The sequence below is a fragment of the Marmota marmota genome, unplaced genomic scaffold (assembly GCF_001458135.2).
Source record: "Marmota marmota marmota unplaced genomic scaffold, marMar, whole genome shotgun sequence".
Lineage (NCBI taxonomy): Eukaryota > Metazoa > Chordata > Mammalia > Rodentia > Sciuridae > Marmota > Marmota marmota.
The window spans coordinates 37,637,696-37,663,236 of NW_026000026.1; positions in this window are offsets into that span (position 1 = coordinate 37,637,696).

Genomic DNA, 25,541 nt, shown 5'->3' on the forward strand with positions numbered 1-25,541 from the left:
GGGAGGGGGGATAGTAGAGGATAGGAAAGGCAGCAGAACACAACAGACACTAGTATGGCAATATGTAAATCAATGGATGTGTAACTGATGTGATTCTGCAATCTGTATATGGGGTAAAAATGGGAGCTCATAACCCACTTGAATCAAAGTGTGAAATATGATATATCAAGAACTATGTAATGTTTTGAACAGCCAACAATAAAAAATTTAAAAAAAAATAAAAAAAAATAAAAAAGAAAAAGAATCAAAGAAAAAAAAATTTCACCTCTTTCACTTATTCTTTCTCCTTTCACAGATCTCAGGAAGGCACCTTAACTGCTTGTAGACTCAGTTTCCTTCCCTATAACATTCAAGGCTGGGAGAATAATATCTCATAGGTTTATGAAAAATAAATCTAAAATAAATGTTAGGGGCTGGAGGTGAAGCTCAGCAATGTAGCATTTGCCTAGCCTGCATAAGGCCCTGGGTTCAATTCCCAGCACTAAAGAAGATGAAAATAGGAATGTAAAAATGGTAATTCAAAACATATGTAAAGCTCCCTCGCATAAAGCCTGGAACATATTAGAAGCTCAAAAACTGTAGTCAATATTATCTTGACCAATAAGAAAAATAAATGTGTGTTTGTTTTCCTGTAACAGGCAATAGGAAAAAATGAGAGCTAAAAATTAACAGAGACAAGACAAGAAAGACCAGGGCAGTAAGCTAATATCCTTTAGAGCAGTGCCATCATTATCCAAATAATGGTTTGATGATTTCTACCACGGGTGTGGTAGGCTGATGTCATGTAGATAGTTACCCAGCATGTTTTTAGTAGTCTTTCCATGTTTGGGTGATTTTCCATATTCTAAGTCTGTCTCCCTGCAACAGAAGTCAGAATTCACTTATCAACTTTTCCAAACCTCCTTGTAACTAAAACAAGAACATGTGAACTTAACTTTACCAATTACATACTACCAAAGTGAATTTGGAAGAGAAATTAGTTGTCATGTGGGTCTCACTCTCTGATAAGGTGACTGACTGTAGCAAAGAGAATGCCTATCTCAGAGGTCTCTGGAGTTGTGGCGATAACACCACACATGGCACTTGTGGTGAAATGTATGGTTAGTGCCTTTTGAAGGCAGTACTTTGGTCTCTCCTTGACCAGCCAGTGGTAACATTTGGACATCATTCCTGGCTACACAGATTGCATTCCTAATTATTTTATCCTCTATATGCTATGAATTATCTAATCTCTTGGAATAAATTTATTTTGTTATTTAACTACTAGAGTAAACTCTTATTTGCAACCAAGAACACTGCCAGTGAGCTATACTCAAGATCATCACAGCATCAGAGCCCAGAAATTTGCATTCATTAAATAAATACTTGTGGGGTAAATGAATGTTCATAAGAATGATCACCAAAAGGAAAAAATGGTTTAATATGTTCATAAAATTGGCATTTTAAATTTATGGGGCATTGTTAAAATTTTTCCATTTTAGAAAATGTTAAATGTAAACATTTATAAAGGAAAAGAGTAAACATTCTTCAAGAGAGATTTTATGCTGTGCATTTAATGTATATTATCTCACCAAACTGACTTCAGTCCTATGGAATTTGATCCAACAGTGCTATTTGATCAATCTGTTGCTCTTAATCATGACAAATGCATTAAGTGTCGAAGGGTATTTGCAACCACATCCACTCTATACTCTAGGTCATAAGATAAAGATAAAAATAGTGTGGGGATGGGAAAGAGTTTCTTGATTCTTTATAAACACATCAAAATAAAATAATTAATTTCTACCCTTTAATTATTGTTTGAAAACTACTGGTCATTAATCTATACTTGTTATTTTTATTCAATAAATATTTATCTATCCAGGGACTATCATGTACCTGATATTATGCTAGGTACAAGAATTAATTAATAGTTAATAATACATCACCTATTACTGATTTGAATGAATTCAACCCTCAGGCTGCTCTCTCTGAAACTCCTTAGCAGATATGCAATCTGAGTGTCAACTAAAGTGATCTAGATCCTTAAGAACTAGATAAGATTGACTCAAAACTTATTTTCATGTCCTGGGTAGTTCCCAATGCCAGCCCCCCAAAGTATAACTATTTGGTGTTGTTCTTCTATTTCTTTCTAGTGCCTGCTTCTGATTGCTTCTGAATTACACATCTTCTATTATATACCTCATGATTTTCTTTTTAAACCAAATGTGTAATTCATATTCTTTCCTGATTCCCACCTGTACTACCAAAAAACCTCATTTACACAAGACCTTTCTGTGTAAGCAGGTTGGAAGAGAGATGTTCATATCAAAGCAGTGCAAATAACTTTGATATGAATATTTGCCATCTGAGCTTCAAAACCCTCTATACCCTTGCAGTGCAGTATGGCCATCCTGTGGCCTCTATTCCTATCCTAGCCCCTACTTTTTTGTCCCTATGTCTCCTAATTCTCATGTATTATAGTATAGCAAAATAGTTAAGAAATCAGACTTTGGAGACAGGCATCTGAGGCGCAGATCCAAGTCCACCCCTTATATACAATCCCACAAGACTTTACATCTTCAAGCCACAACTTGCTTCTCTGAAAAATGGGACTCTCCATAGATCATAGTGTTGTTGCAAGAGCTGAGTAATGTTATACACATATGCAGTCCCTAGTATATAGTGAGTGAAGTCAAGTACCAAAACATTTGCAGCTGTGGAGCACCTCAATTGACCCTTCAATTTGTGCCATCATATGAACTAACCCCAACTCACACATTCTGTCCTGAGAAATGTTTGCAACTAAGTTTTCTCCCCTAAAAGGAATTCTGTTTCCATTTGCTATGATTAAAAGTGCTGTTGGCCTGAACCTAAGAGCTCACTTAGCACAACAATTCAGTCGTTAAATACTTGGTTTTGAAGATAAATGGCCTTAGTTAGAACCTGGTACCACTCTTTATGATCCTCTTCTCCTCCCCAATACAACTGATCACTCCTGATTTCTCCACCTTTCAAATGGAACTTTAATATTTTCTTCTCCATAGAATTGTTGTGAGAATTAAAATATTACTGCTTTGAGAAAATGAAAATTAGTTTGAACTAAAAAAGTAAAATTCTATCTGGCTGTTCATCATGCTTGGACAATAGGCAAAAGATAAAACTAGATGCAAAGTTAACTTCAACATTTCTCCCAAGGGTTTTGAAATGTAGTAAACCTTTCTTTGTCGTGAGAAATTGCTTTCTTATTGAGTAACTTTGTTTGCTTAAATCACAGACATATTAAAAATATTGCTGACTAGAATCAAATTGGTATAAATGAAACATCCCTGTTATTTGTATGTTTGTTGTGGGGTTTTGTTTCTTTTTTTAATGCCCATTTATTTTTTCACAGTGTCTGTAGGTCTTAAATCTAAGTGGAATCACCTGATTCCAATGCTAAGGGTTTCAGAATGCTGAAATTCAAAGTGTTGCCCTTCCTTCCTGGTGGTTCCGGGAAAAGCCTAAGATCACTCAGGTTCTTGACTAAATTTAGTTTCCTACACTTACAGGAATGTGGGCTCCACTTCTTGACTGGCTATGAGTCAACCATTCTCTGCTTTTCAAGGTTTCTCATGAATGCCTCCCACCCTTGCCTAGAGGATTGGTCACCTTTACATAGAAAGCAGCCTGGACATACAGTTCACTCACAGGCCTTCTGAAAAAGGATATGACTGCAATATTTCACATCTGCCTTAACTTTGGTGTTTTGGGTAACAGGACTGACCTTGGGTCCACTTGTACCCAGATATCATGTTGTTGACCACTTACACACAGTTCTGCTGTACTTTGTGTCTATTAGTATACTGCTTCAGCTAAATTTCATCTTTCTCCAAACTCCTAGAATAAACAGAGTGCTTCCTCTGTTTGATAAAGATACATGCACTTTCTCAAATATGTGTTCTTCCTTATTGCAATGAGTCAACAGCCTGACATAATAGTGTCCCAGGTGGTCTGAGACTGATTGAGCTGGAAGAACCTAAAGTACTTTCAACGAAGCCTGGAACATGGATGAGTCTGGAAGACAGTATGTTAAGTGAAATGAGCCAGGTACAGAGAGACAAATACCATATGATCTTACCTGCACGGGGAAGCTAAAAAATTGGTGCGCATGAAAGCTGAAAAATTGATCTTATAGAAGTAGAGAATAGAACCGTAGTTGTCAGAGGCTGGAAGGGTGAGACATTAGTGCAAAATTATAGGAGTGTAGTATGGCAATCAGAGTAATTATAACTTATTGTATATTTCAAAATAGTTCAGAGAGAGAACTTTGAACGTTCCCAACACAAAGATGATTAATGTTGGATATGTTCCTTACTCTCATTTGGTCAAAACATATCATATTCATGTATTAAAATATCATACTCTACTGTAGAAATATGTATAGTCAGTATGTATCAATGGAAAATTTCTTAAAATAATGAAGCAGACCTGGAACATGGCAGTACTTGAAATAGTCTTACCTATAATAGCAAATATAATAATGATAATGGCTACTATTATTATTATTAACATCAACTCTGTGGGTGCATACAAATAAAAGGACAAAGATGCCATGCCAGAGATGGAAGTTGTACATAAACCAATTAGAGGAAACAAACCACCACGCCCACTCACTGTATCTGCAGAAATCCCGATAACCACAAAGATTTTCCCAAGGCAAATTTCCACTTCAGAAACTCCACTTACGGACACCTTATTGCATCCAATGTACCTGCAGAAGTCATTCAGTCATTTGAAATACTTCCACAACATGCAGTGTGGCTCCATATCAGCTTTCCTGGACTATGAGTTGAAATAATAAAGCCACAGGAAGGCTTTAAAACTGTTTTTAACTCAGTATCCAGATTAAGTGAAAAGGCAAATTAACTTCAGAACCATTACTAAAAATGTAAAAGTAATATATTTTTATTAATAATTTTGAGTAACCATAGCATATTGTAAAAGACTCTGAGGTTTGGGGGATCTTTTTAAAAATAGGCCAAGCACCAACAATTCGAAACTCAAGAGAGCCTAAAGAGTTTAAAAGATATGAAGCTCATAGCATCAGGAAGACGTCACTCAGAGAGCATCTTTGCTTCCATCTTTCTGGCCCATCTAGGTCACATCATTCATTTGGACAATGAATATTCAGTGTTTATCAAACACTCAATTTGAAAGACTTAAGTCAGTGTCTAGCAATGTTTGTCATAAAATAGCGTCTCAATAAATATCTGTTGAATAAATGAGTGGTTTCTACTATGTGCTTCAAACAGAATTCTGTCCTCTAGAAATATAAATATTAGAGAGATTGCTGACATGAAGTGATAAAAGCCATCCAGACAGCAGTATAAAAATAGTTCATACGTAAATGAACTAGACCTGCCCTAGGGACACAGAAAAACAAAATCATTTAAATTCAAGGCAGACAAAGAAATTAAGCGCACTTTGATTGACAAAACCAATCATGTACTGCTTTTCGGGTAAACTATCCTGCCTTCTTTAACTTTCTGGGTTTGTTCACAAGTAAACATTTGATATAAATTTTGACAGTATGTGTGGTTTTCATCCAATCTTAACAGAATTTTTTTAGTCAACTTTTCATCCCTATGACGGATATACCTGACAAGAACAACATAAAGGAGAAAAAGATTCCTTTTGCTCACGGCTTCAGAGATTCAGTCTTGGTTGCCCAACTCCATTGCTGTGGGCCAGAGTTGAGTAAAAAAAAATCAGGGCGGAAGGGTATGGTGGAGGAAAGCAGCTCAGGACATGAAAGCCAGGAAACAGAGACAGACCTCTGCTCATCGGGGACAAAATATAAACCTCAATGTCTCATCCCCAGTAACCTTCTTCCTTCAGCCACACCTGAGCTGTTTACAGTTGCTACCCAGTTAATTTATATCAGTGGATTATTCCACTGATCACTGCATAGTTTTTATAACCCAATCATTTACCTCTGAACATTCTTGCATCATATCACTGGTAAGCTTTTGGGGGACACCTCATATCTAAATCATAACATAGATCAAGGTCTTCCAGACTACTTTGGACATTTCTAATATCCAATTTGCAGGGTCTAACTAAGCTAATAACTAAATATATAGATAGCAAATGCAGAAACAAACACCTGATTCACTAACATGCTATATATTCTTTTCTGTAGCTATGTTATTATTTTTGGAGAGGGAGGATATTTAAGATACAGCAAAACATATAGAGAACAATAGAAGGAATATCTGATTTAAGTAATTTTTTAAAAAACACCCAATTGAAAACCCATCTCTAATTATAGAACTCTGTATCAACAGAGTTCTAATTTGGGAATTATTGTTTACATATCTCTTTTTTAACTTTTAAAACATTTGACATTTGTAATCACCCCTTTAAAAGTATACTTAGTGGGGCTAGAGATGATGTTCAGTGGTAGAGTATTTGCCTAGGCATATAAAAATCCCTTGGTACAATTCCAAACACTGATGTAGAAAACAGTATATACCATATTATTTGCATATTATAGCTTGAGTATAACTGAAAATTTACTCTATTTTTCTAAAAATGTTTCTAACGAATGATATATTTTTGTGGCTCATCCCTAATAGTAACTCTACCTTCTATATGGTAGTCCATTATATAAATATTTCACAGAATATTTTTAATCTTTGCTTTTTTCAATGAGTTAGTTTTTTAAATTCATCTTCAGACATATATGGAGATAAATATATAAGCTATTTTTAAATATTTGTTTGATATTTTAAACAATGATATGCTAAGCATTATATGCAGGTCTCCTTGGGGGATATGCACAAATATTCTAGTTTATTTTATATATAGTTTAACAGAATATATAATTTATTTAACAGAATAAATAGGTATATATAGTTTAACAGAATAATAAAGATTCTGTCTTAGTCTATTTTGTGTTGCTATAATAGGATACCTGAGATTGAATAATTTATAAAGTAAGGAGGTTTATTTTGACTCATGGTTTTGGAAGACTATAAACAAGATGCCAGCATCTGCTTGACTTCTGGTGAATGCTTCATGACAGAAGGGCAAGTGGGCACATGCAAAGAGACAGATGGTCACTGAACACCATCAACAGCTAAAACCATTAACACAATAAAAAACATCGATCCATTCATAAGAATGGATCCCTTATTACTCCAAACACCTCTTCTACACCATTACATCACATTGGGGACCAAGGCTCAACATGAGTTTTGTTGGGCACAAACCATATTCAAACCATAACAGATACTATTCCCATTACTACAACAGCTGCTATTGAGAATAAGAGCTAACTTTTCTTAGTCTGTTTGTTTTACAGTAATTAACTCATCTAATTCTAATATTTCTGTGAAATAGATGCAACTATCAAATTCACCTTAAAATTAAAAAAAATAATAATTTTTGGACAGGAATTACCAGGTTATGGAATTTTCTACCATATGAAATACAACCAAATTCTTCCCCAGGACACTTGCAAAATTTTATATCCCCATGATGGGTATGTGAAAGCTCCTGTTGCTCCACATTCTCACCAAAACTTGGTGTTCTCAGACTAAAAATTTACATATATATGTATGTGTGTGTGTGTGTGTGTGTAAAGAGAGAGAGAGGGGAGAAAATGTAAAGAGATATATTTATTGATTGTTTGGAAGATAGATCAGAAAAGACACAAGGAGAAAGAAATCAAAGTAAAAGCAAGTCTATTTTAAGAATGAGGGAAAGATGGTCAAAGAATTAACAAAAACCCAAGATACTCCAAATGAAGCTCTCTCGTCCTACTTGGTAGTCTTATAGGCACCCATTCAAGCCATAGAACCACACATATGCTAATTCTTTCTTTTCCCGGGGCTCATCTGGCTGTCAAAGACTACAGGGGGATATCTGAATTAAAGATCAGAGAATGGAAAATTCCTTTATCTCCAACTCTCAATTCATCCCCACTTTTAACATTATGACTTTTCAATAAATGGGGTGTCCCTAAGCACCTCTGCTCTCTCCTTCTTATTATGAATAATTCAAATAGCACAGAGCAAATCAATAACATTCTTTTTAACCTAAAGTTATCAATTTCCACCAGGATTCATTCATTTTCTTTTGTCTCCTGCAAGAGGAAGAAATGTTTATTATGTGTGCTTGATCGATGGCCAAACACACCCAAACTATGAACAAAGGCGATTAAAAAGCCTTCGATACAAATCAAACACACACTCTTCAAAAAAAAAATGTAACTCAACTAGACCACAGGAGACACCAATTTTTCCCTAATTTGTTAGTATTTACTCTCTAAAGTCTCTAGAAACTTCAAAGTAGTATTCAAAGTAGAGCTAGGGTCTTCTGAGTAACTGAGGCAGCGTCGAGGTCCCCTTTAAACCTCTATTCTTAAGATCAAGTCAGAAAGATTCCAGACATGTCACTCAGAGCAACAGGCATGAGTTTATTAGAAGGATGGGAAAAGGAAAAGGGGACACTCTCAAGGGTAAAAGTGGGTTCTCCCAGAGAGGAGAAGAACAGCATGTCCTCCTGCCCTCCGATTTTATTGGAGTCCCAGGAAAGTTTCCAGAGTCCCACCCAAGCCCACCTTACTGACAACATAGGAACTGCATGAACCACCTCCAAGAGAGAATGGTGTGGTGGCCATAGAGAAGGGGTTTTTAAAGAAATCGAGTCACCTTGTTTTTGCTTCAATTCAGGAATTTTCAGTTCCTTATGTTTTGAATAGTCCCCACCAAGTTCTGTGAGAGTCTTGATGTATTGCTATTAGGTTAGGTTTTATAACATAGTTTCCAGTGATGAGTGAGGAGGGTCCTGGAGACAATGTTACCAAAGAGAATGGCAACAGGCTCAGAAATGGTAGTTTTTTCTTAATTCTGGGGGAGGTTTTAATATACCAAACCCCAATCTTCCAGGTGCTTTAAATGACCCTTCATTATCTTTTCCCTGCTCACTCATTCATGACCAAGTAGCTACCTAACAGTAGGACCAATTGGAGTCCCCAAGGTGTAAGAAGAAGGATTTCATAACAGCTACCACAGATCCCTCCCATGGGCCAAGGCCTTCTGCATCCAGTGGGTAATAGAAGTTTGGGCACTTCTGTAAAGCAATGAAAACAGGCTTGACTGGATTAATGGTTAAAGTTCTGCTCAAAAGACAAATTTAGGCCATAAAAAGTAAAGTAAGCTCTAACAACAAAATAAACGGTATTTTAATTGTGCATTTTATGTTTTCATGGCAAACTCCATTTCCTCACTGATAAAAATTTTAAGTTACTATGACCTCTATTTAAGAACTATAAAAATTCTGGGTCCTTACTGAAATTAATTTAAGAATTGTCTCTGGCTGTGAACTACTTCCTCTGATCTTAGAAACCCAGTAACAATATCAACAGTTACTGCTCCCTCAAAAAAAAAAAAAAAAAAAAGTCTCCTTTCTTTTGATTTTCAGTTCCACCCATTTTTAAATCATCTGAGCTTTTCAAATAACCAACAAAGATTCTCTAATGGGAAATAGTGAAAGAAATCAACCTCTCTGCCTTGCATTCTGGTTTCAAGGAGAAGCCCAGGTTTGGTATCTGTGTTACTGGTAAAACTACTCAGGTTCAGTGGTAGAAGAATATTGGAATGGTGTCTTCTCCCTCCATCTTTCCCAAAGTAAAGTAAATGTGTTTTGTGGCAGAGCCTTGGGCATTGAAAGGGTTTGCAAGCTATTTAGTTGTTATAAACCAATCCTTATTCTTCCATGAAATCACTTCAAGATAGATAGAATTTGCTGTGATTTCCAAACCAGAATCAAAGAATACTTGTACATTAAAAAAAAAAAATTCTCTCTCTCCATCTGAGCCTTGATCAAGCCAGGTTGTATGTGTTCTCCATTGGGAAATGATATCCAAACCTTCTTGAGTTAGCCAGGACTTATAGCTATGATTCATGATTTTAAGAATACCAGCGGCTTCTTTCAAGAATATTCTAACTAAGAGTACTTGAGATCCTTCCTCAGAAGACAATGACATTTAAAATAGTTTAGTGTGAGGTTAAGATATCAGGAGGTATGTCATTAGGCAGAAGTGTATTTGTCCTGGGATAGGTGTCTAGAGGAACCCCTCAGGTTTGTCTTCATTTTGCAGTGTATGTGAGGGGTGTGAGAGGTCTGGTAGGACCGAGGAATGTGGGGGGACGAAAAGCAAAGGGAAAAGAGAGGGACCAGGGATTGAAGAAACAGCATGAAAAACATAAAAAAACACTAAAGGAGAGTGTACTTGTCCCTACAAAATCACTGCTCTCCCTGAAAACAGATATGCTAACAACTCTGTTAATTCTCCATAAAGAGACCTACATTTTTTCTTTCTTTAACACATTTTAGACTTCCTTGGGGCTATACTAACCTCCACAATATCAGAATAGATATAGCAATAATCAGGATATCAGTAAGGGAAAAGGTGACACAGCTAAAATAATAAGTAGTTTTGAAAAAAAGCAGCTCTGTGTACACTCACACACACACACACACACACACACACACTTGTATACAACACACACTGATTTAATCAGTTTTTTCATCACTGTGACCGAAAAATTTGACAAGATCAATTAGAAAAGGAAAATTTTATCTGGCTCACAGTTTCAGAGGTCTCAGTTCATAAATGGCTGACTCCTTAGCTCTGGGTTGGAGATGAGGCAGAACAACAAGGCAGAAGGGTATGGAGGAAGAAAGCAGCTCAGGACATGGAGGTCAAAGTGCAAAGAGAGCTCTGCTCACCAGGTACAAAATATATACCCCAAAGGCAAATACCCAATGACCTACCTCCTCTAGCCAGTCCCTACCTGCCCACAATTACCTCCCAGTTAATCCATGAGTGGATTAATGCACTGATAGGTTAAAGCTCTCCTAACCCAATCTTTTCACCTCTTAAACTTTCTTACACAAGAGCTTTGGGGGACGCCTTATATCTAAGCCATAACGTACACATTGATCAAAGTAAACCAAGCTTCCTAAAGTTTTTTTCTATGCGCTCTATTGGCTATGTGACATGGTGGTTGTGAGAACATGATTCCGTATCTCAGGCACTGATGTCACATGAGACAATACACCCACAATCATTATTGTGCATTGTGTTTGTGTGGGTTTCCCCTGAAATCAGTGCTGAGACAATAATTTAAGAGCATTTAGTTTACTTGGGGAATAAAGGAATCACCAGGAAGAAGAGTAGGGGAGAGGACAGGGCAAAAATTCCTTGTCAAATCAGCTGTCACTGAGGATGACCAGGGGACATCTGGAGATGAGTGAAGAACACAGTGCCTCAGAATTAACTCATGTGAGGGGAGAGGGAACTGGGAAGTATACACACCAGCGCTGCAGGGATGAGGGGAAGAGGTATACATAAGTTTATTCAGTGGTGGGTGAAACAGTCTTAGTGCCACAGAAAGCCCTCGGGCAAAGAGATGCAGGTACGAGCCAGTGAAAGCAGCCTGTAAAGGAAATGCAGCTGGGCAAGGCCTTGAGCATAAGAAAAGCTTAATGTCACCCTCACATTACCCAGAGCACCTGACAGACACATAGGTGTCATCTCCTTCAAAGGAAGACTATGAAGCTCCAGTAGGAAGGGGACAATTGAGTTTTCTATGGCCAACTCCACTTGCCTTTAGATGCTCTAAAAAGATGTCCAAAGGGAACATTACAAAGCTCCAGTCAAGTTACAGAGGGCGTCTTTTCATTTCTCAAGACGGATCTAAAATCATAAGGTGGCCTCATCTCACAGAAGCCTCATACCAGCACCAGTGGAACAAATAGCGTGTTACATTATTAGAAGGAAAAAAAAATACCTGTCTTTATTTCCAGTTCTGAGAAAGAACTCTCCAACCCCCTGGAGTTGTTAATGAGAGTGGCTATGTCATTGGTGTTGGGCCCCTTGGGTTACATTTGAGTTTATTTTAAAAAGGAGACTTATGATGGACTCATTCTATAGTTCAGGGCCCAGCTAGCTATTCAGGGCTCACAGACCAAGAATGCTATTATAGGGCTGAGATTTGAGCTGCATTATTAGCCCCTTCTCATGGGAGTACAGAGGACCAGAAACTGGCCAAATGAATGATTGTCAATCATGCCTACATAATGAAGCCACAATTTAAAAACAGGGACACTTGAAGTTCAAATGAGTTTCCCTGAGTGACAATTGCACATTCATGTGTTAGGAGGATTCTGGGGGACTGTGTTTCCTACTTAGGACCCTGGCAGACATAGTCCCGAGCATCTCTTTGGCTGTTCCTCCTTTGTGCCCTTAAAAAAAAATGACAACAATAATATAGCACTTCCCAAGTCCTTTGACACATTCTAATGAATTATCAAACTTTCAGGGAATAACAGGAACCCCAGAATTTATAGCCAGTTAGTCAAAAGTCCAAGTGGCCTGGAACTCTAAGGCTTACAGCTGGTGTCTGACTTGAGTTCAGTCTTCTACAAGGCTTTTCCTTCAACCCATGAAATTTGACCTACCTCTGGATAAAGTCAGAATTATATTATGCAGTTTCAGAAATTATGCAGTTCATCTAATGTTTTTTAAATGCTAAGAGGGCATGGGCTCGGACTTGGGTCCTCTTTGCTTTAATTATAAGTATCTTCCACCCCATCTTGCTGAATTTTAGGCTATTTCAAGGAAGTCAGGGAAGACTCTAGTCAAAGCTGGCTTAATACCTCTAGGAATATTGTGAAGTGTGTGACAGTTTCGAAATATACAAAAATACCAATAAAAATGGACAAAATTTCTTTCAAAACACAATTAATCTATGGAGATAGCATGTATAAAAAAAATAATTCCTAAACTTGTTCTTGAGTCTCATAGCCTGAAACTTAATCTACAGAATTTTGACTAACATTCGTTTAAAATTAAAAATAGAGCTTGAGATTTTCCTTCAGATATGACCATCACACATTTGGGGAGATTTCTGGGTTTGCTGGGTTCGCTCCCCTTTCTCTTGCAGATCACATGAAGTACAATTTATTTTTAACTCACACTAATCTTAAATGTGCATATAAAATGATATATTTACATTTTTCTGTAATTGTCCTTAGATCTCTCACAACTACCTAGCTGCAGATGTGTGTGCACTGTATTTCATTGTGTGGGGTAAAATGGAGATAAATCTGTATAGATTTTTAAGTCACCTTTTTTAAAAAAAATATTGTTGCATTATAATTATAAGTAATAGAGGATTCATTGCAGCATATTCATACATACATGGAACATAATTTGTTCAATTTTACTTCCTAATACCTCCCTTTCCCTTCCCATCTTCTCTCCCCGTGATCTTCTTTCTCTACTCTACTAGTGTCTTTTCTATTTTCAAGACATATTTTTTCTCCCTTGCTTCCCCATACAAAAGAGAACATAGACCTTTTTCACTTAACATAAAGTCATCCTTTTTTGAAGAATAATATACACATAGAAGTATGTACAAATGTGGGGCTATGGTTATAGCTCAGCAGTATAGCACTTGCCTCACACACATGAGACATTGGGTTTGATCCTCAGCACCACATAAAAATAAAATAAAATAAATCAAGTAAAGATATTGTGTCCATCTTTAAAAAAAATCTTTTTAAAAAAGTATGTACAAATGTCTGAATGTATGTCTGAATGTAAGTTTGTATGAATGTATGTCCAGGTGAATCTTCATAAGGTAAACATGCCTATATAATCAGCCCCCAGATCAAAACCAGCATGACTAGGACCCCAGAAGCTTCCAGATGCCCCATCTTGGTCAAGATGGTGGGAAGGTTGTGATCCAGACTTTCACACCTGCATTCAGAGTTCTTGGTGGTATATTCTAGGACATAGGTTTATCTTCCTGTCATCATCTGCTGACATCTGTGGCCAGCAGAGCTAATCAATGCCCATCAATTGTCACTGCTTACTGAATCTCATGATACTTCTAAACACTGCTATGAATCCCCCCAGCACAGTCCCCAGGAATACTATCATACTTCTCATGTAATTCTGGCTCATGTGGTCATTTTGTAGTCATCCAGGTAAGAATGGTTTTTGCCCCACCATAGGGACACCATCTGGAAAGACACTTTAACTTTCTTTCAACTGTTTTCCTTCATTGGGGAGAGAAGTTAGGCAGGGAGGAGCATGGGGGACCTGTTCATAGCATCCCCAAACTCCACTCTCCCTCTTTTTTCCTCACAAGATGGCACCATGTTTAAATGGGACCTCCTCAGCTTGTAGCTAAGGCATCTGGGAAACTGGCACTGTCCTTAGAAGGGAAGCCAGATATACCTCTCTAACTCCCTCTGGTTTGTTTTTTTTTTTTTTTTTTCCTCCTAAAGCAGCATTATTGCCTAATGCCTTATAGGCTATGGCCACATGCAGAAATACAGGCTTCTAGAGTTCATGTAGTGTGCCCTTTCTAGCCTGCCCAGCCCCAGTATTTTGGGGATGCTGCACACTCAGCTGAAGAACTTAAGAAAAGTTGGTCTCACCACTACAGCCAACCCCTGGAAGAGATCCATCACTCCCTCTCTATCTCTCTTTCTTTAACCGTAGTCTATAAGATGGAATCTTCCAAATTCCCCTTCCATGTCATACCCTTCTACTCTAGGGCATTAACCCTACTAGCTGAGTACTTCTCTCCTTCATTTGGATTATCTCCTATCCTAGTAGCCAGAACCAAAAGGGGCATGTTCACTACCTTGGAAGAAAATTGATAAACATTCTCCAAAGTTAGAGAAGGCTTTCTGGCCCCTCAAAAAACTGATTTCCAAGATTCTGATTTCCAATTTCATTGTGTGGGGTAAAATGGAGATAAATCTGTATAGATTTGTTGCAAGAGGTGTGAAAGGAACACTCTATTTCATGCCAAGAACTGAATATTCCTTTTTTCACTTATATCTTTTATAATAAACCTAATCAATCTTAATTCTATCCTGCTCTTTTCTTTTTTATTTTTCCCCCCTCTGAAACAAGCAAGTGTTCTCAGGGGAAGTAGAATAGAATGGGGAAGTCACACACACAAAAAGAGCTTTCGCCTTGTGTTAACCTTACAACATCCTGTGGGATGTGTTTTACTGTCTTCTTTTGAAGGCTTAAAGCAGTTAAGCTATTAGACACTGTAGAGATATAATGTGAAACAGAAAAGGAATATACTCTAAACTGGTCTTTCTTGACATACGTTGGTAGAAATTTGTATTAGGGGGAAATTTCTGTGCTTTTCCAAGGAGATATTTTTTACCTTTAGGTTGTTCAGATAATAATAAAATGTAAGTTTACTCCTGGTGCCCTGGGAAGCCCTCAGCAGGTAAATTACATGCAGTGTGTATGTGCTTCAAGGAAGTGCCCTGCAATAAAAAAAAATTAAAAATGACCACCATCTTCACAACAAAGGACATTCTTGACCCCTTGAGGTTGCTGTGATGCAAATTGATGGTTTTGCTGGTTTAGAGGGAGGGAAGGATTGAGGAGAAGGAGGGAATGATTGGGCCTCCCTCTGGAACATGAGAATTATGGGCACAAGGGAGCCTCTAGGAAACTCTGCCATTCCCCAGGGTTTTCAGGAACCTGCTAGCACCCATGGAAAGCTCAAATTTAGGATCAGGACCATTAGACAGTAAAGGGAGGGAGTCTCCCATAATTCGGGGAACATGGGTTACCACTATAATCAGCAAGAGGAACTGAAGTTGAACTGTCTCCATCATTCACACCCAATTGTGAAAATAAAAAGCTCAAAGTTCATAGTTTATTTTACTACAAATAATGAAACCATCACTATGGATGTAGACATATTAAGGGCTTTGAGTCTAGAATCAAAATCATCTAAATCCCAGCCATTTGATTAACCTGAGACAGGTCACTAGATCCCTCTAACAACCAATTCTCCCGGATGTGAAATGGAGATTATCAATGCTATCTCATGGGTGGCTTTCTGGGAGTTAAGAGAGATAATTTAGAAAAAGTCCATAGTATGGTGTCTGTTAGTCCAGCCCTCAATAAATATCCCAAAAGTGTTTCTCTATCCTGAGAACAAAGCCTTATTCACTGTCTAATTGGCCAGATCTTCACATTTATTTTCAGAAAAATGAAAATTTCAAATTCATTGGAATTAAAATGTTCTGGCTCCTTCTGGAATTATGAATATATTATTTTTCAAAATAATAAGGTGGGTAAAAACATCCCTTTGTCTTATGATCAGCTTTCAGCTCTTCTCAGGTGACATTTGCATTGGTCGGCTGGTAAACCCATCTAGGATGCTGAGCAAATAAATGTTTGCCTTCAGTTGGATTTTCAATGACACCAGATATGTAATTTGATGTCTGGATGCCCTCGGCTGACAAGGACAGAACTGTCTTTGTTAGATTATTTACAGGAAATCTTTGTTTACCTGCCCCCAAATGTCTTCCTCTCAAATATGTCTTAAAGTCTGACATGCTTTCTTCAAATCCCAAAGGCTCTATGTGTTCATGAGCTCTTCATCTTTATAATTCAAATATCCCTAATTAGAAAAAAAAATAATTCTGCATCAATTCATATTTTAAGGAGAAACATAGCTACAATGTTAACAAAAATTTCATGGCAGTCCAGATGTGGGGTGGGGTGGGAGGTTAAGATAGGAGGGAACATGGGATAAAGGCCAAATCAAACTGGATTATCTCTACCAGTGTAAGTAGAAAAAAAGGATGAATTTTAGAAGTGGACAGGTGTTTAGAAGTGGAGACGTGTTCAGATTCATAGGGAGCCAAACTCCATGACCCTTATTTTGTTTTCTCATTTACAAAGCAGTCATTTAAATACCCTTCCTAAGGTGATTTTAAAGATTAAATGAGATGACGTGAACATGCTGCTTGTTGTCCTATGCTTTGGAAGGAACTGATGACCATTAGTTCTACCTCTGGGCCCTGGAATCTGAAGGCCTATGCTCAAGTCCTTATGCTCATTGCAACTGTGAGCATTGATTGGTTCTTACCTATGTAAAAAACGGGAACACTTCCACTGTCCTACTCATTGAGAAAATGATGGATGAGGGACACCCAGCTTGTTTCTAGTTAAAACTACACAAATCACTCAAGTCAGCTGCCATTAGTTGGTCATTTAAAGAAAAGGGTCATCCACTGATATTAAGTGAATAGATTATTAACATTAATCCAAAGCACAATCAGTCATAACTATAATTTCTTATTAGCCAGAAATAAATTTGTCTGTAGTCATTACAATTAAAATATTATCTTTCTGATAGCTAAACCAAAAAGACTATTGAGTAAGTTTAACCTGTAATAAGAGAATGAAGGAAAACTGTTCTCAGACTGCAGACAGTTTCCTCAAGAGATGCCTGAACTCCTGGAATCACTTCTTGGCCCGGTGTCTTCTCAGACTCATCCACAAGATGGCAGCCTAAGCTCAGCCATTTTTGCATTTTAGCTGGCCTTCTAATTTCTTTCTTTGTGTTCTGTTTTCCGTTTGGGGCTCTGAGCAGATGAACAGTCGTTTTGGATTGTGGACACGAAGCAAATCAAAATGAATTCACTTGAGTACTAGAAATCTCTAAAGGGACTTTGCTCACAACAGCTTTCACAGTCTCAGGAAGACCCATACTTTCTTCAGGTTGTAGTCTCCAAGTCAGGGGGCATTGTCTTTGCTCAGGACAAGTATTTGCATTTGTTGGTGCCTCTTGCACAAAGGCAGAAACCCCAGTAATGGTCATATGTACAAAAGAGACTGCAGTTTACCTGAGACAGTGGATGAAGGCAATTCCTAGGCTGGCTCAGCAGCCTTGGGAACCTTTGAGGGTAAAAATCACTTCCTCACTTGCAACCTGTGCTCCCTAATGCATCTGCAGAACCTTCCCTCCTGGGTACAAGATGCCTGCAGTAGCTCCAAGAATCAATCATGCTACAGTGAAGGCAAAAAAAACAAATGGGGAGCTTTTCTTTCCTCATGGATTTTTCTAAGAATGGAAAAAGAATCCAGCAGACATATGTTTATAATTCAGCAGTCAGAAATTCATTTCTGACTCTGACTTACCAGCAAGAGGAGTAGGGATGCCATGATTCTTTTGGATCAGTCAGATCCATCCCCTGGGCCTGGTGAGAGTCTGCCTTCCTTCACCACATTGTTTCTACCAGATATCAATTATCCTGGAGCTGAGTTCTAGAATTTAGAGAGTTAAAAGAAGTCAGGACATTCTTATCTCCCTGAGGTTGGATGAACACAAGTCCAGCTGTGGCTACCCCAAGAGAGCTACACTCGACTAGAGCCTATGTCAAGCAAAGACCAAGAAACTACCAACTAAACTACCTGACCTTTGATGAAGGAAGAAGTAAAGTAAATGCTGCTGTGACCTGTGTTGGCCATGACATCAAGACGCTACAGAATGAATGCAGGAATTACTCACCTGGCTTCTGGGACCTACTGTGCTTGGACTGTCTCCCAACTTGAAAAATTGCCTTTGCTTTCTGGGACTGATGCCTTCAAAGATATGCAGCCTGTTCCAGCAAGAGCAGCTTTATACAGAATCAGCCTGGGCAATGGCCCTTCCATGGAAGCAGACAGGTTTAGAACCCTGTTTGTCAATCTCTCGCTGTGCCACTGGGCCAACAGTTAAGCGATCCAGTAACTTTCAACCAAAGGGACTTTTGTCCACTTTCTATGACCTTTCCTGGAGCTGACCTGGGGGGATAAAGCAGCAAAATACAAATGTAGGATAGCCTGAGGAAGGGGGCCTGGGAAGAGCATTAATAGTAAGACCATTGATATCAATGCTTATAAAATGGAAGATGAGTTTACATATCATTCACTGCACAGGAGTCTATAAAACAGGAAGTTAAATATTCAGGACCATGGTATATACCAACTCTAGGGAAAAAAAGAGAAAGGAATGAGAAGTGACTTTGAGTTGTGTGGGCACTGTTCTTTCTCTTAAAAAAGTACTTGTTTGCAGAAATGAACATGCTGTCTTTTGGGATGCCAAGGTCACATGAATAGTCAAAAATCTCTTCATATCCATTTGCAGTTAATTCCCTGTCCCAACCCCAGCCTTAGACAAACACTGATCTGTTTTCTCCCTATAAGTTTGCCTTTCCTTGACATTTCATACAAATAGAATTTTACAATGTGTGGATTTTTTTTTTTTTTTGGTCTGGTTTCTTTCACTTAGCACAATGTTTTGGAGGTTTATCCATATTTTAGCATGTATCAGTCATATGCTCTTTTTAGATACTGAATAGTATTCCCTTGTGTAGATACAGCACATTTATTCAGCCACTTACCAGTTGGTAGGCATTCAGATCACTTCCAGTTTTCAGACATTTTGAACAATGCTCCTCAGAAACATTCACATACATTCTTGTACAAACATGTTTTCAATTCACTGGGTACATTCCAAGTGGAATTGCTGGGTTGCATGCTCAGTTTAACATTTTAAGAAACTGCCAAACTGTCTTTCAAAATGGCTCTGCCACTTTTCACTCCCACTAACAATGCATGAGGATTCCAGTTTCTCTATATCCAGTTTCTCTATACCATCATTGTCTGTTTCCTTATAGTCATTTTAGTGAGTGTATAGTAGTGGGGTTTTAGTATTTAGGTACTGGGAATTGAACCCATGGTTGCTTTGCCACTGACCAATGTCCCCAGTCTTTTCTATTTTGAGACAGGGTGTTGTTGCTAAATCCCTGAGGATGACTTTGAACTTGCAATCCTCCTGCCTCAGCTTCTTAAGTCACTGGGATTACAGGACTGTGCCACCACACCTAACTGTATAATGATTGTAATCTGAATTTCCATAATGGTTGATAACATTTACTATATTATAATGCACTCACCATTCTTAGACTCATTAGCCATTTTTATACCTTTTTTGGTGAAATGTCTATGCAAGTCTTTTGAATATTTTGGAGTTGTCATCTTGTTTAGTTTAAAGAGTATATATTCCGAATTCAAGTCTCTATATGATTGTCTGTACATGATTTGTTTTCTACTAATGAGTGTCTTGTATTTTTGTTATTTCAATGGCATCTCTTTTAGTGTGAACTTTCTAATTTTTATGAAGTTCATTTAATATTTTTTATTGACATGCTTTTGATGTTATATCTATGAACACTTTTCCCAGTCCAAAATAATAAACATTTTCCCCTTTCTTTTATTGAGAGCTTAAAGTTTGGCTCTTGTATTCAGGTCTATGATCAACTTTTAGTAAATTTTTTGAATAATGCAAATTAAGTGTCATTCTTCTTTTTTTTTCCTGCTTTTGTACATGGATATTCAGTTGTCTCAGCACTGTTTGTTCAAGAGGTTGCATCTTTGTTAAAAAAAAAAAAAAAAAACTCATTCAGCTATAAATCTCAGTATTTATTTTAGACTCTCCAATAGTTTCCAGTGATCTATGTATCCAACCTGTGATAATTATGATAATACCATGATGTCTTGGTTAGTGGAGATTAATAGTAAGTTTTGGAAGCAGATAAGTAATCCTAAAAACCTTTGTGTGTGTGTGTGTGTGTGTGTGTGTGTGTGTGTATGCGTGCCTGTGCAGGGGAGAGGGTGTGTGTACTGGGAATCAAACTCAGGGCCTCATGCATGCCACGCATCCGTACTCATCATTCTTTTTAAAATTGTTTTGGCTATTTAAGTCCTTTTAATTTCTATGTAAATTTTCAAATAAATTTTGTCTGTGCCACCAAAAATATCTACTGGTATGTTTTTAGTAATTTTTTAATTTGTAAACTGCTTTAGAAAGAATAACTATCTAGAAAATATTGAGTCTTCCAATCAGTGAATATAAAATCTTTCCACTTATTTATATCTTTTAAGTGTTTCTCAGCAAAGTTTTACAATTTTCACTGTTCAGGTTTTGCTACATTTATCTTTATTTTATACTTTTTCATGCTATTATGAATGAAATTTTTATTTCATTTCTGGATTATTTGCTCGTATGTAGAAACACAATTTAATTTTGTAGTTTGATCTTGTATCCCATAAATTTAATAAGCTCCTTTATAACTTCTAAAATTTTCTATATAAAGGATCTTGGCATCTTAGAATGAAAACTATTTACTTAATAAATTGTATGGTTTTATTTTTCTATTTATATATTTTTTTCATTTCACCAGTTTAAAATTATAGTGTAATGTTAAATAAAATTGAGAAAATTGGATATCCTTTCCTTGTTTCACAAACTTAAGGGAAAAAAATGACACTTTTGTACTGTTAAATATTCTGTTATATGTGCTTTTTTTCATAGCTATTATTTATTAATATAAGGACATTCTTTTTGTCAGACCATTTTGTTGAATTTTTATCAAGTGTGGGTGTTGGGTTTTTGCAAATGCCTTTCCAAAGTCTATTGATAATGTGGTTTGTGTCCTTTATTCTATTAAAATGGTAGGTTGTTTTCATTGATCTTTCACGGTTACACCTCCCTTGCCATCCTGAGATAAATCCTATTTGGATTCATCTCATGGTATAGAATCCTTTTTATGTGAGAGCATCTCTTTCCTTTCACTTTCAATATGTATCCTTAAATATAAGGCGAGTGCCTTACAGGGGATATTTAGTCTGATCATGTTTTCTATCCAGTCTGGCAGTGTTGGACATGTTAGAATGTTTAACCATGTACATTAATGTCATATGATTGTATTCCTATCTGTCATTTTGTCATTTGTCTTCTATGTGCCCCTGTCATTTTTATTCTTTATACTAATTTATGACCTTCTTTGGCATAAAATATTTTTTCTCTAACATTTTAATTCTGTGAATTTTTTTGAGAACTTTTTTGATGTTGTTTTTTAATGGCTGCCCTAGGGAGTGAAACATGACTCATCCCGGCCTACTTCAATTTCAATTCTAATAAAATATAAAATATTTGCTCCAATTTAGCTTCATTTCCTCCCTCCTTTGTGTTGTTACTGTCATTGGCACAACATTGACAATTAATTTCTTAATGAATAAGAAATACACTTATTTTGGGTCTAACCACATATTAACTATTTCTAGCGTTATTCATTTCTTCCTTTGGTTTTTGAGTCACTGTTCGACATCATTTGCTTTCATTCTGAAAGCATTCATTTTGTAGTTCTTTTTCAGGTTTTTTTTTTAAGTCTGGCATCAATTCATTTTCTCAGTCTATGTTTGAGAATATCTTTAATTTCCCTTTACTTTTATTGGGGAGGGTGTACTGAGGATCTAATTCAAAGACACTTTACCACTGAGCTCCATCCCCAGCCCTTTTTATTCTTCGTTTTGGAGACAGAATCTTACTAAGTTGCTGAGGGTCTTGCTGAATTGCTGAGGCTGGCCTTCAACTTGTCTCTGCTTCCCAAGTCTCTGGAATTATAGATGTGCGCCATCTCCACCAGCTGCCTTCACATTTCTCATGATGGTTTTTCTGGGTCTGCTGTCATGATTTAGTAAGGTCTTTTGTTTTGTCTTGCTTTGCTTTGACTCTTTGCCTTTTTTGTCTAGACTGCTTCTGATGAGTGGTCAGCCAATAAGGAGGATTTCTCCTCTCTAAAAGATAAACTATTTTTTTTCCTTGCTACTTTAAAAATTTCCTCTTTGTTTTCAACTTTTGACAACTTGACTACAAAATGTCTAGGCATAAATTCTTTTCATTTATTTTTTCTAAGAGTTGTTAAGCTTCTTGGATGTGAAGGTTAGTGCTTCTGATTAAAATTTGGAAATATCTAGCTGTTATCCAAATAGGTTTCTTCTCTTCTCTCTCTCCTTTTTCTTTCTACTACACACATTAAGCTTCATTTTATATCTTCCCCTCAGTATCTGTGAGTCTGTTGATTGTTGCCTGTACAAATCTGTTTCCTAAAAAAAATTTCTGCTCATAGACAATACACATGACACCAGACAGGCAGAGTGATTGTGGAAAATAATGATAATACAGAAAACAAGTTTCCTGAGGAACAATACAAAGATGATCAGATAAACAAAATACCAGAGGACTTTATAATTAGGGAAATAAAATATAACAAACACAGAAAACTTCAATAAAATACCAGAGCTCAATAAATAAGAAATATGCTTATTTTGTATCTAACCACATATTAACTCTCTCTGGTGTTCTTCATTTCTTCCTTTGCTTTTGAGTCATTTGGCTGAATGTCCCTGAGTTCAATCCCTAGTACTTCCCCCCACAAAAAAAAAAATAAATAAAAATTTATAAAACTATAGAAATAAAGAAGATTTAGGTATACACTTTCTTGCTGGTCCAGTATTCCAGTCAAAGGCAAAAAGGTTTTAGCTGGTTTCAGCTAAATCTTGGTGAGCCTCCATTCTGTCAGTATCTCATATGCAAAGACCCACACATGGAAACTGCTATAGCTAAAGAAGACTGAATTCATGAAAATAAGTAAAAACACATACTATGTGGAATTATGTACTCTATCACAGTCAGAAGATATTAGAAAAAACTTGAAAGATATGGGGTTTTATGAGACAATTTGGGAGACAATTCAGGGAAGTGGGACTTTGGCCTGCAGTGGATGCTATCAGATAGTAGGGACTGATACTCATGGGTATCTTAATAAATCTCATTCAAAAGGTGATGAACAAGGGAAGTTAAAACTCTATTTGCTAAAAAATGTCAGTAACTCATTTCTTGCTAAGAGAGGAAACTGTTTGGCCAGCTTTGCAATTTCAACAATTTTCATATATATATATATATATTTTTTTTTTTTTCGTTCTAGGGATTGAACCCAGGAGTGCTTAACCGCTGAGCCACATCCCCAGCCCTTTTTATATTTCATTTAGAGATAGGGTCTCGCTGAGTTGCTGAGGCTGCGTTTGAACTCTAATCCTCCTGTCTTAGCCTCCTGAGTTGCTGTGATTACAGGCGTGCACCATTGTGCCTGGCAATTTTCATATTTTTGTCTGCAATTAGACATTATTACTGAGTAGACTTGCTTTTTCTTGATGTCATGGTGACAGAGTATCCTTGTCTGACATTCATACTCTGTTCAACAGAACACCATTACCACCACCTTTCCTCTGGTTATTGAATTTATCATTTTATTTTTCTAATTTCTCTTAAATGTTTTTCTAAAACTGAAAGTGACCACAACACTCAGAGAAACCAAGAGATCTTTATTGCAGCAGTGCTAAAGAGGAGAAAAGAGAGAGAGAAAGAGAGCAGGGAAAGAGAGGAGAGAAGAAGAGAGAGAGAGAGCGCAAAAGCAAGAGATTGAGGGGCCTGGCAGGAGGGAGTTTTTTTTTTTTTTTAATTTTTTATTGTGGGTTGTTCAAAACATTACAAATTTCTTGACATATCATATTCCACACTTTGATTCAAGTGGGTTATGAACTCCCACCTTCACCCCATACACAGATTGCAGAATCACATCAGTTACACATCCATTGATTTACAAATTGCCATACTAGTGTCTGTTGTGCTCCGCTGCCTTTCCCATCCTCCACCCTCCCCCCTCCCCACCTCTCCCCTCCCCTCCCCTCCTCTCTCTCTACCCCCTCCACTGTATAACCCTGAGGGTCTCCTTCCATTACCATGCAATTTCCCTTCTCTCTCCCTTTCCCTCCCACCTCTCATCCCTGTTAAATGTTAATCTTCTTCTCCTGCTCTTCGTCCCTACTCTGTTCTTAGTTACTCTCCTTATATCAAAGAAGACATTTGGCATTTGTTTTTTAGGGATTGGCTAGCTTCACTTAGCATAATCTGCTCTAATGCCATCCATTTCCCTGTAAATTCTATGATTTTGTCATTTTTTAATGCAGAGTAATACTCCATTGTGTATAAATGCCACATTTTTTTTATCCATTCGTCTATTGAAGGGCATCTAGGTTGGTTCCACAGTCTTGCTATTGTGAATTGTGCTGCTATGAACATCGATGTAGCAGTGTCCCTGTAGCATGCTCTTTTTAGGTCTTTAGGGAATAGACCAAGAAGGGGAATAGCTGGGTCAAATGGTGGCTCCATTCCCAGCTTTCCAAGAAATCTCCATACTGCTTTCCAAATTGGCTGCACCAATTTGCAGTCCCACCAGCAATGTACAAGTGTACCCTTTTCCCCACATCCTCGCCAGCACTTGTTGTTGTTTGACTTCATAATGGCTGCCAATCTTACTGGAGTGAGATGGTATCTTAGGGTGGTTTTGATTTGCATTTCTCTGACAGCTAGAGATGGTGAGCATTTTTTCATGTACTTGTTGATTGACTGTATGTCCTCCTCTGAGAAGTGTCTGTTCAGGTCCTTGGCCCATTTGTTGATTGGGTTGTTTGTTCTCTTATTGTCTAATTTTTTGAGTTCTTTGTATACTCTGGATATTAGGGCTCTATCTGAAGTGTGAGGAGTAAAGATTTGTTCCCAGGGTGTAGGCTCCCTATTTACCTCTCTTATTGTTTCTTTTGCTGAGAAAAAACTTTTTAGTTTGAGTAAGTCCCATTTGTTGATTCTAGTTATTAACTTTTGTGCTATGGGTGTCCTATTGAGGAATTTGGAGCCCGACCCCACAGTATGTAGATCGTAGCCAACTTTTTCTTCTATCAGACGGCGTGTCTCTGATTTGATATCAAGCTCCTTGATCCA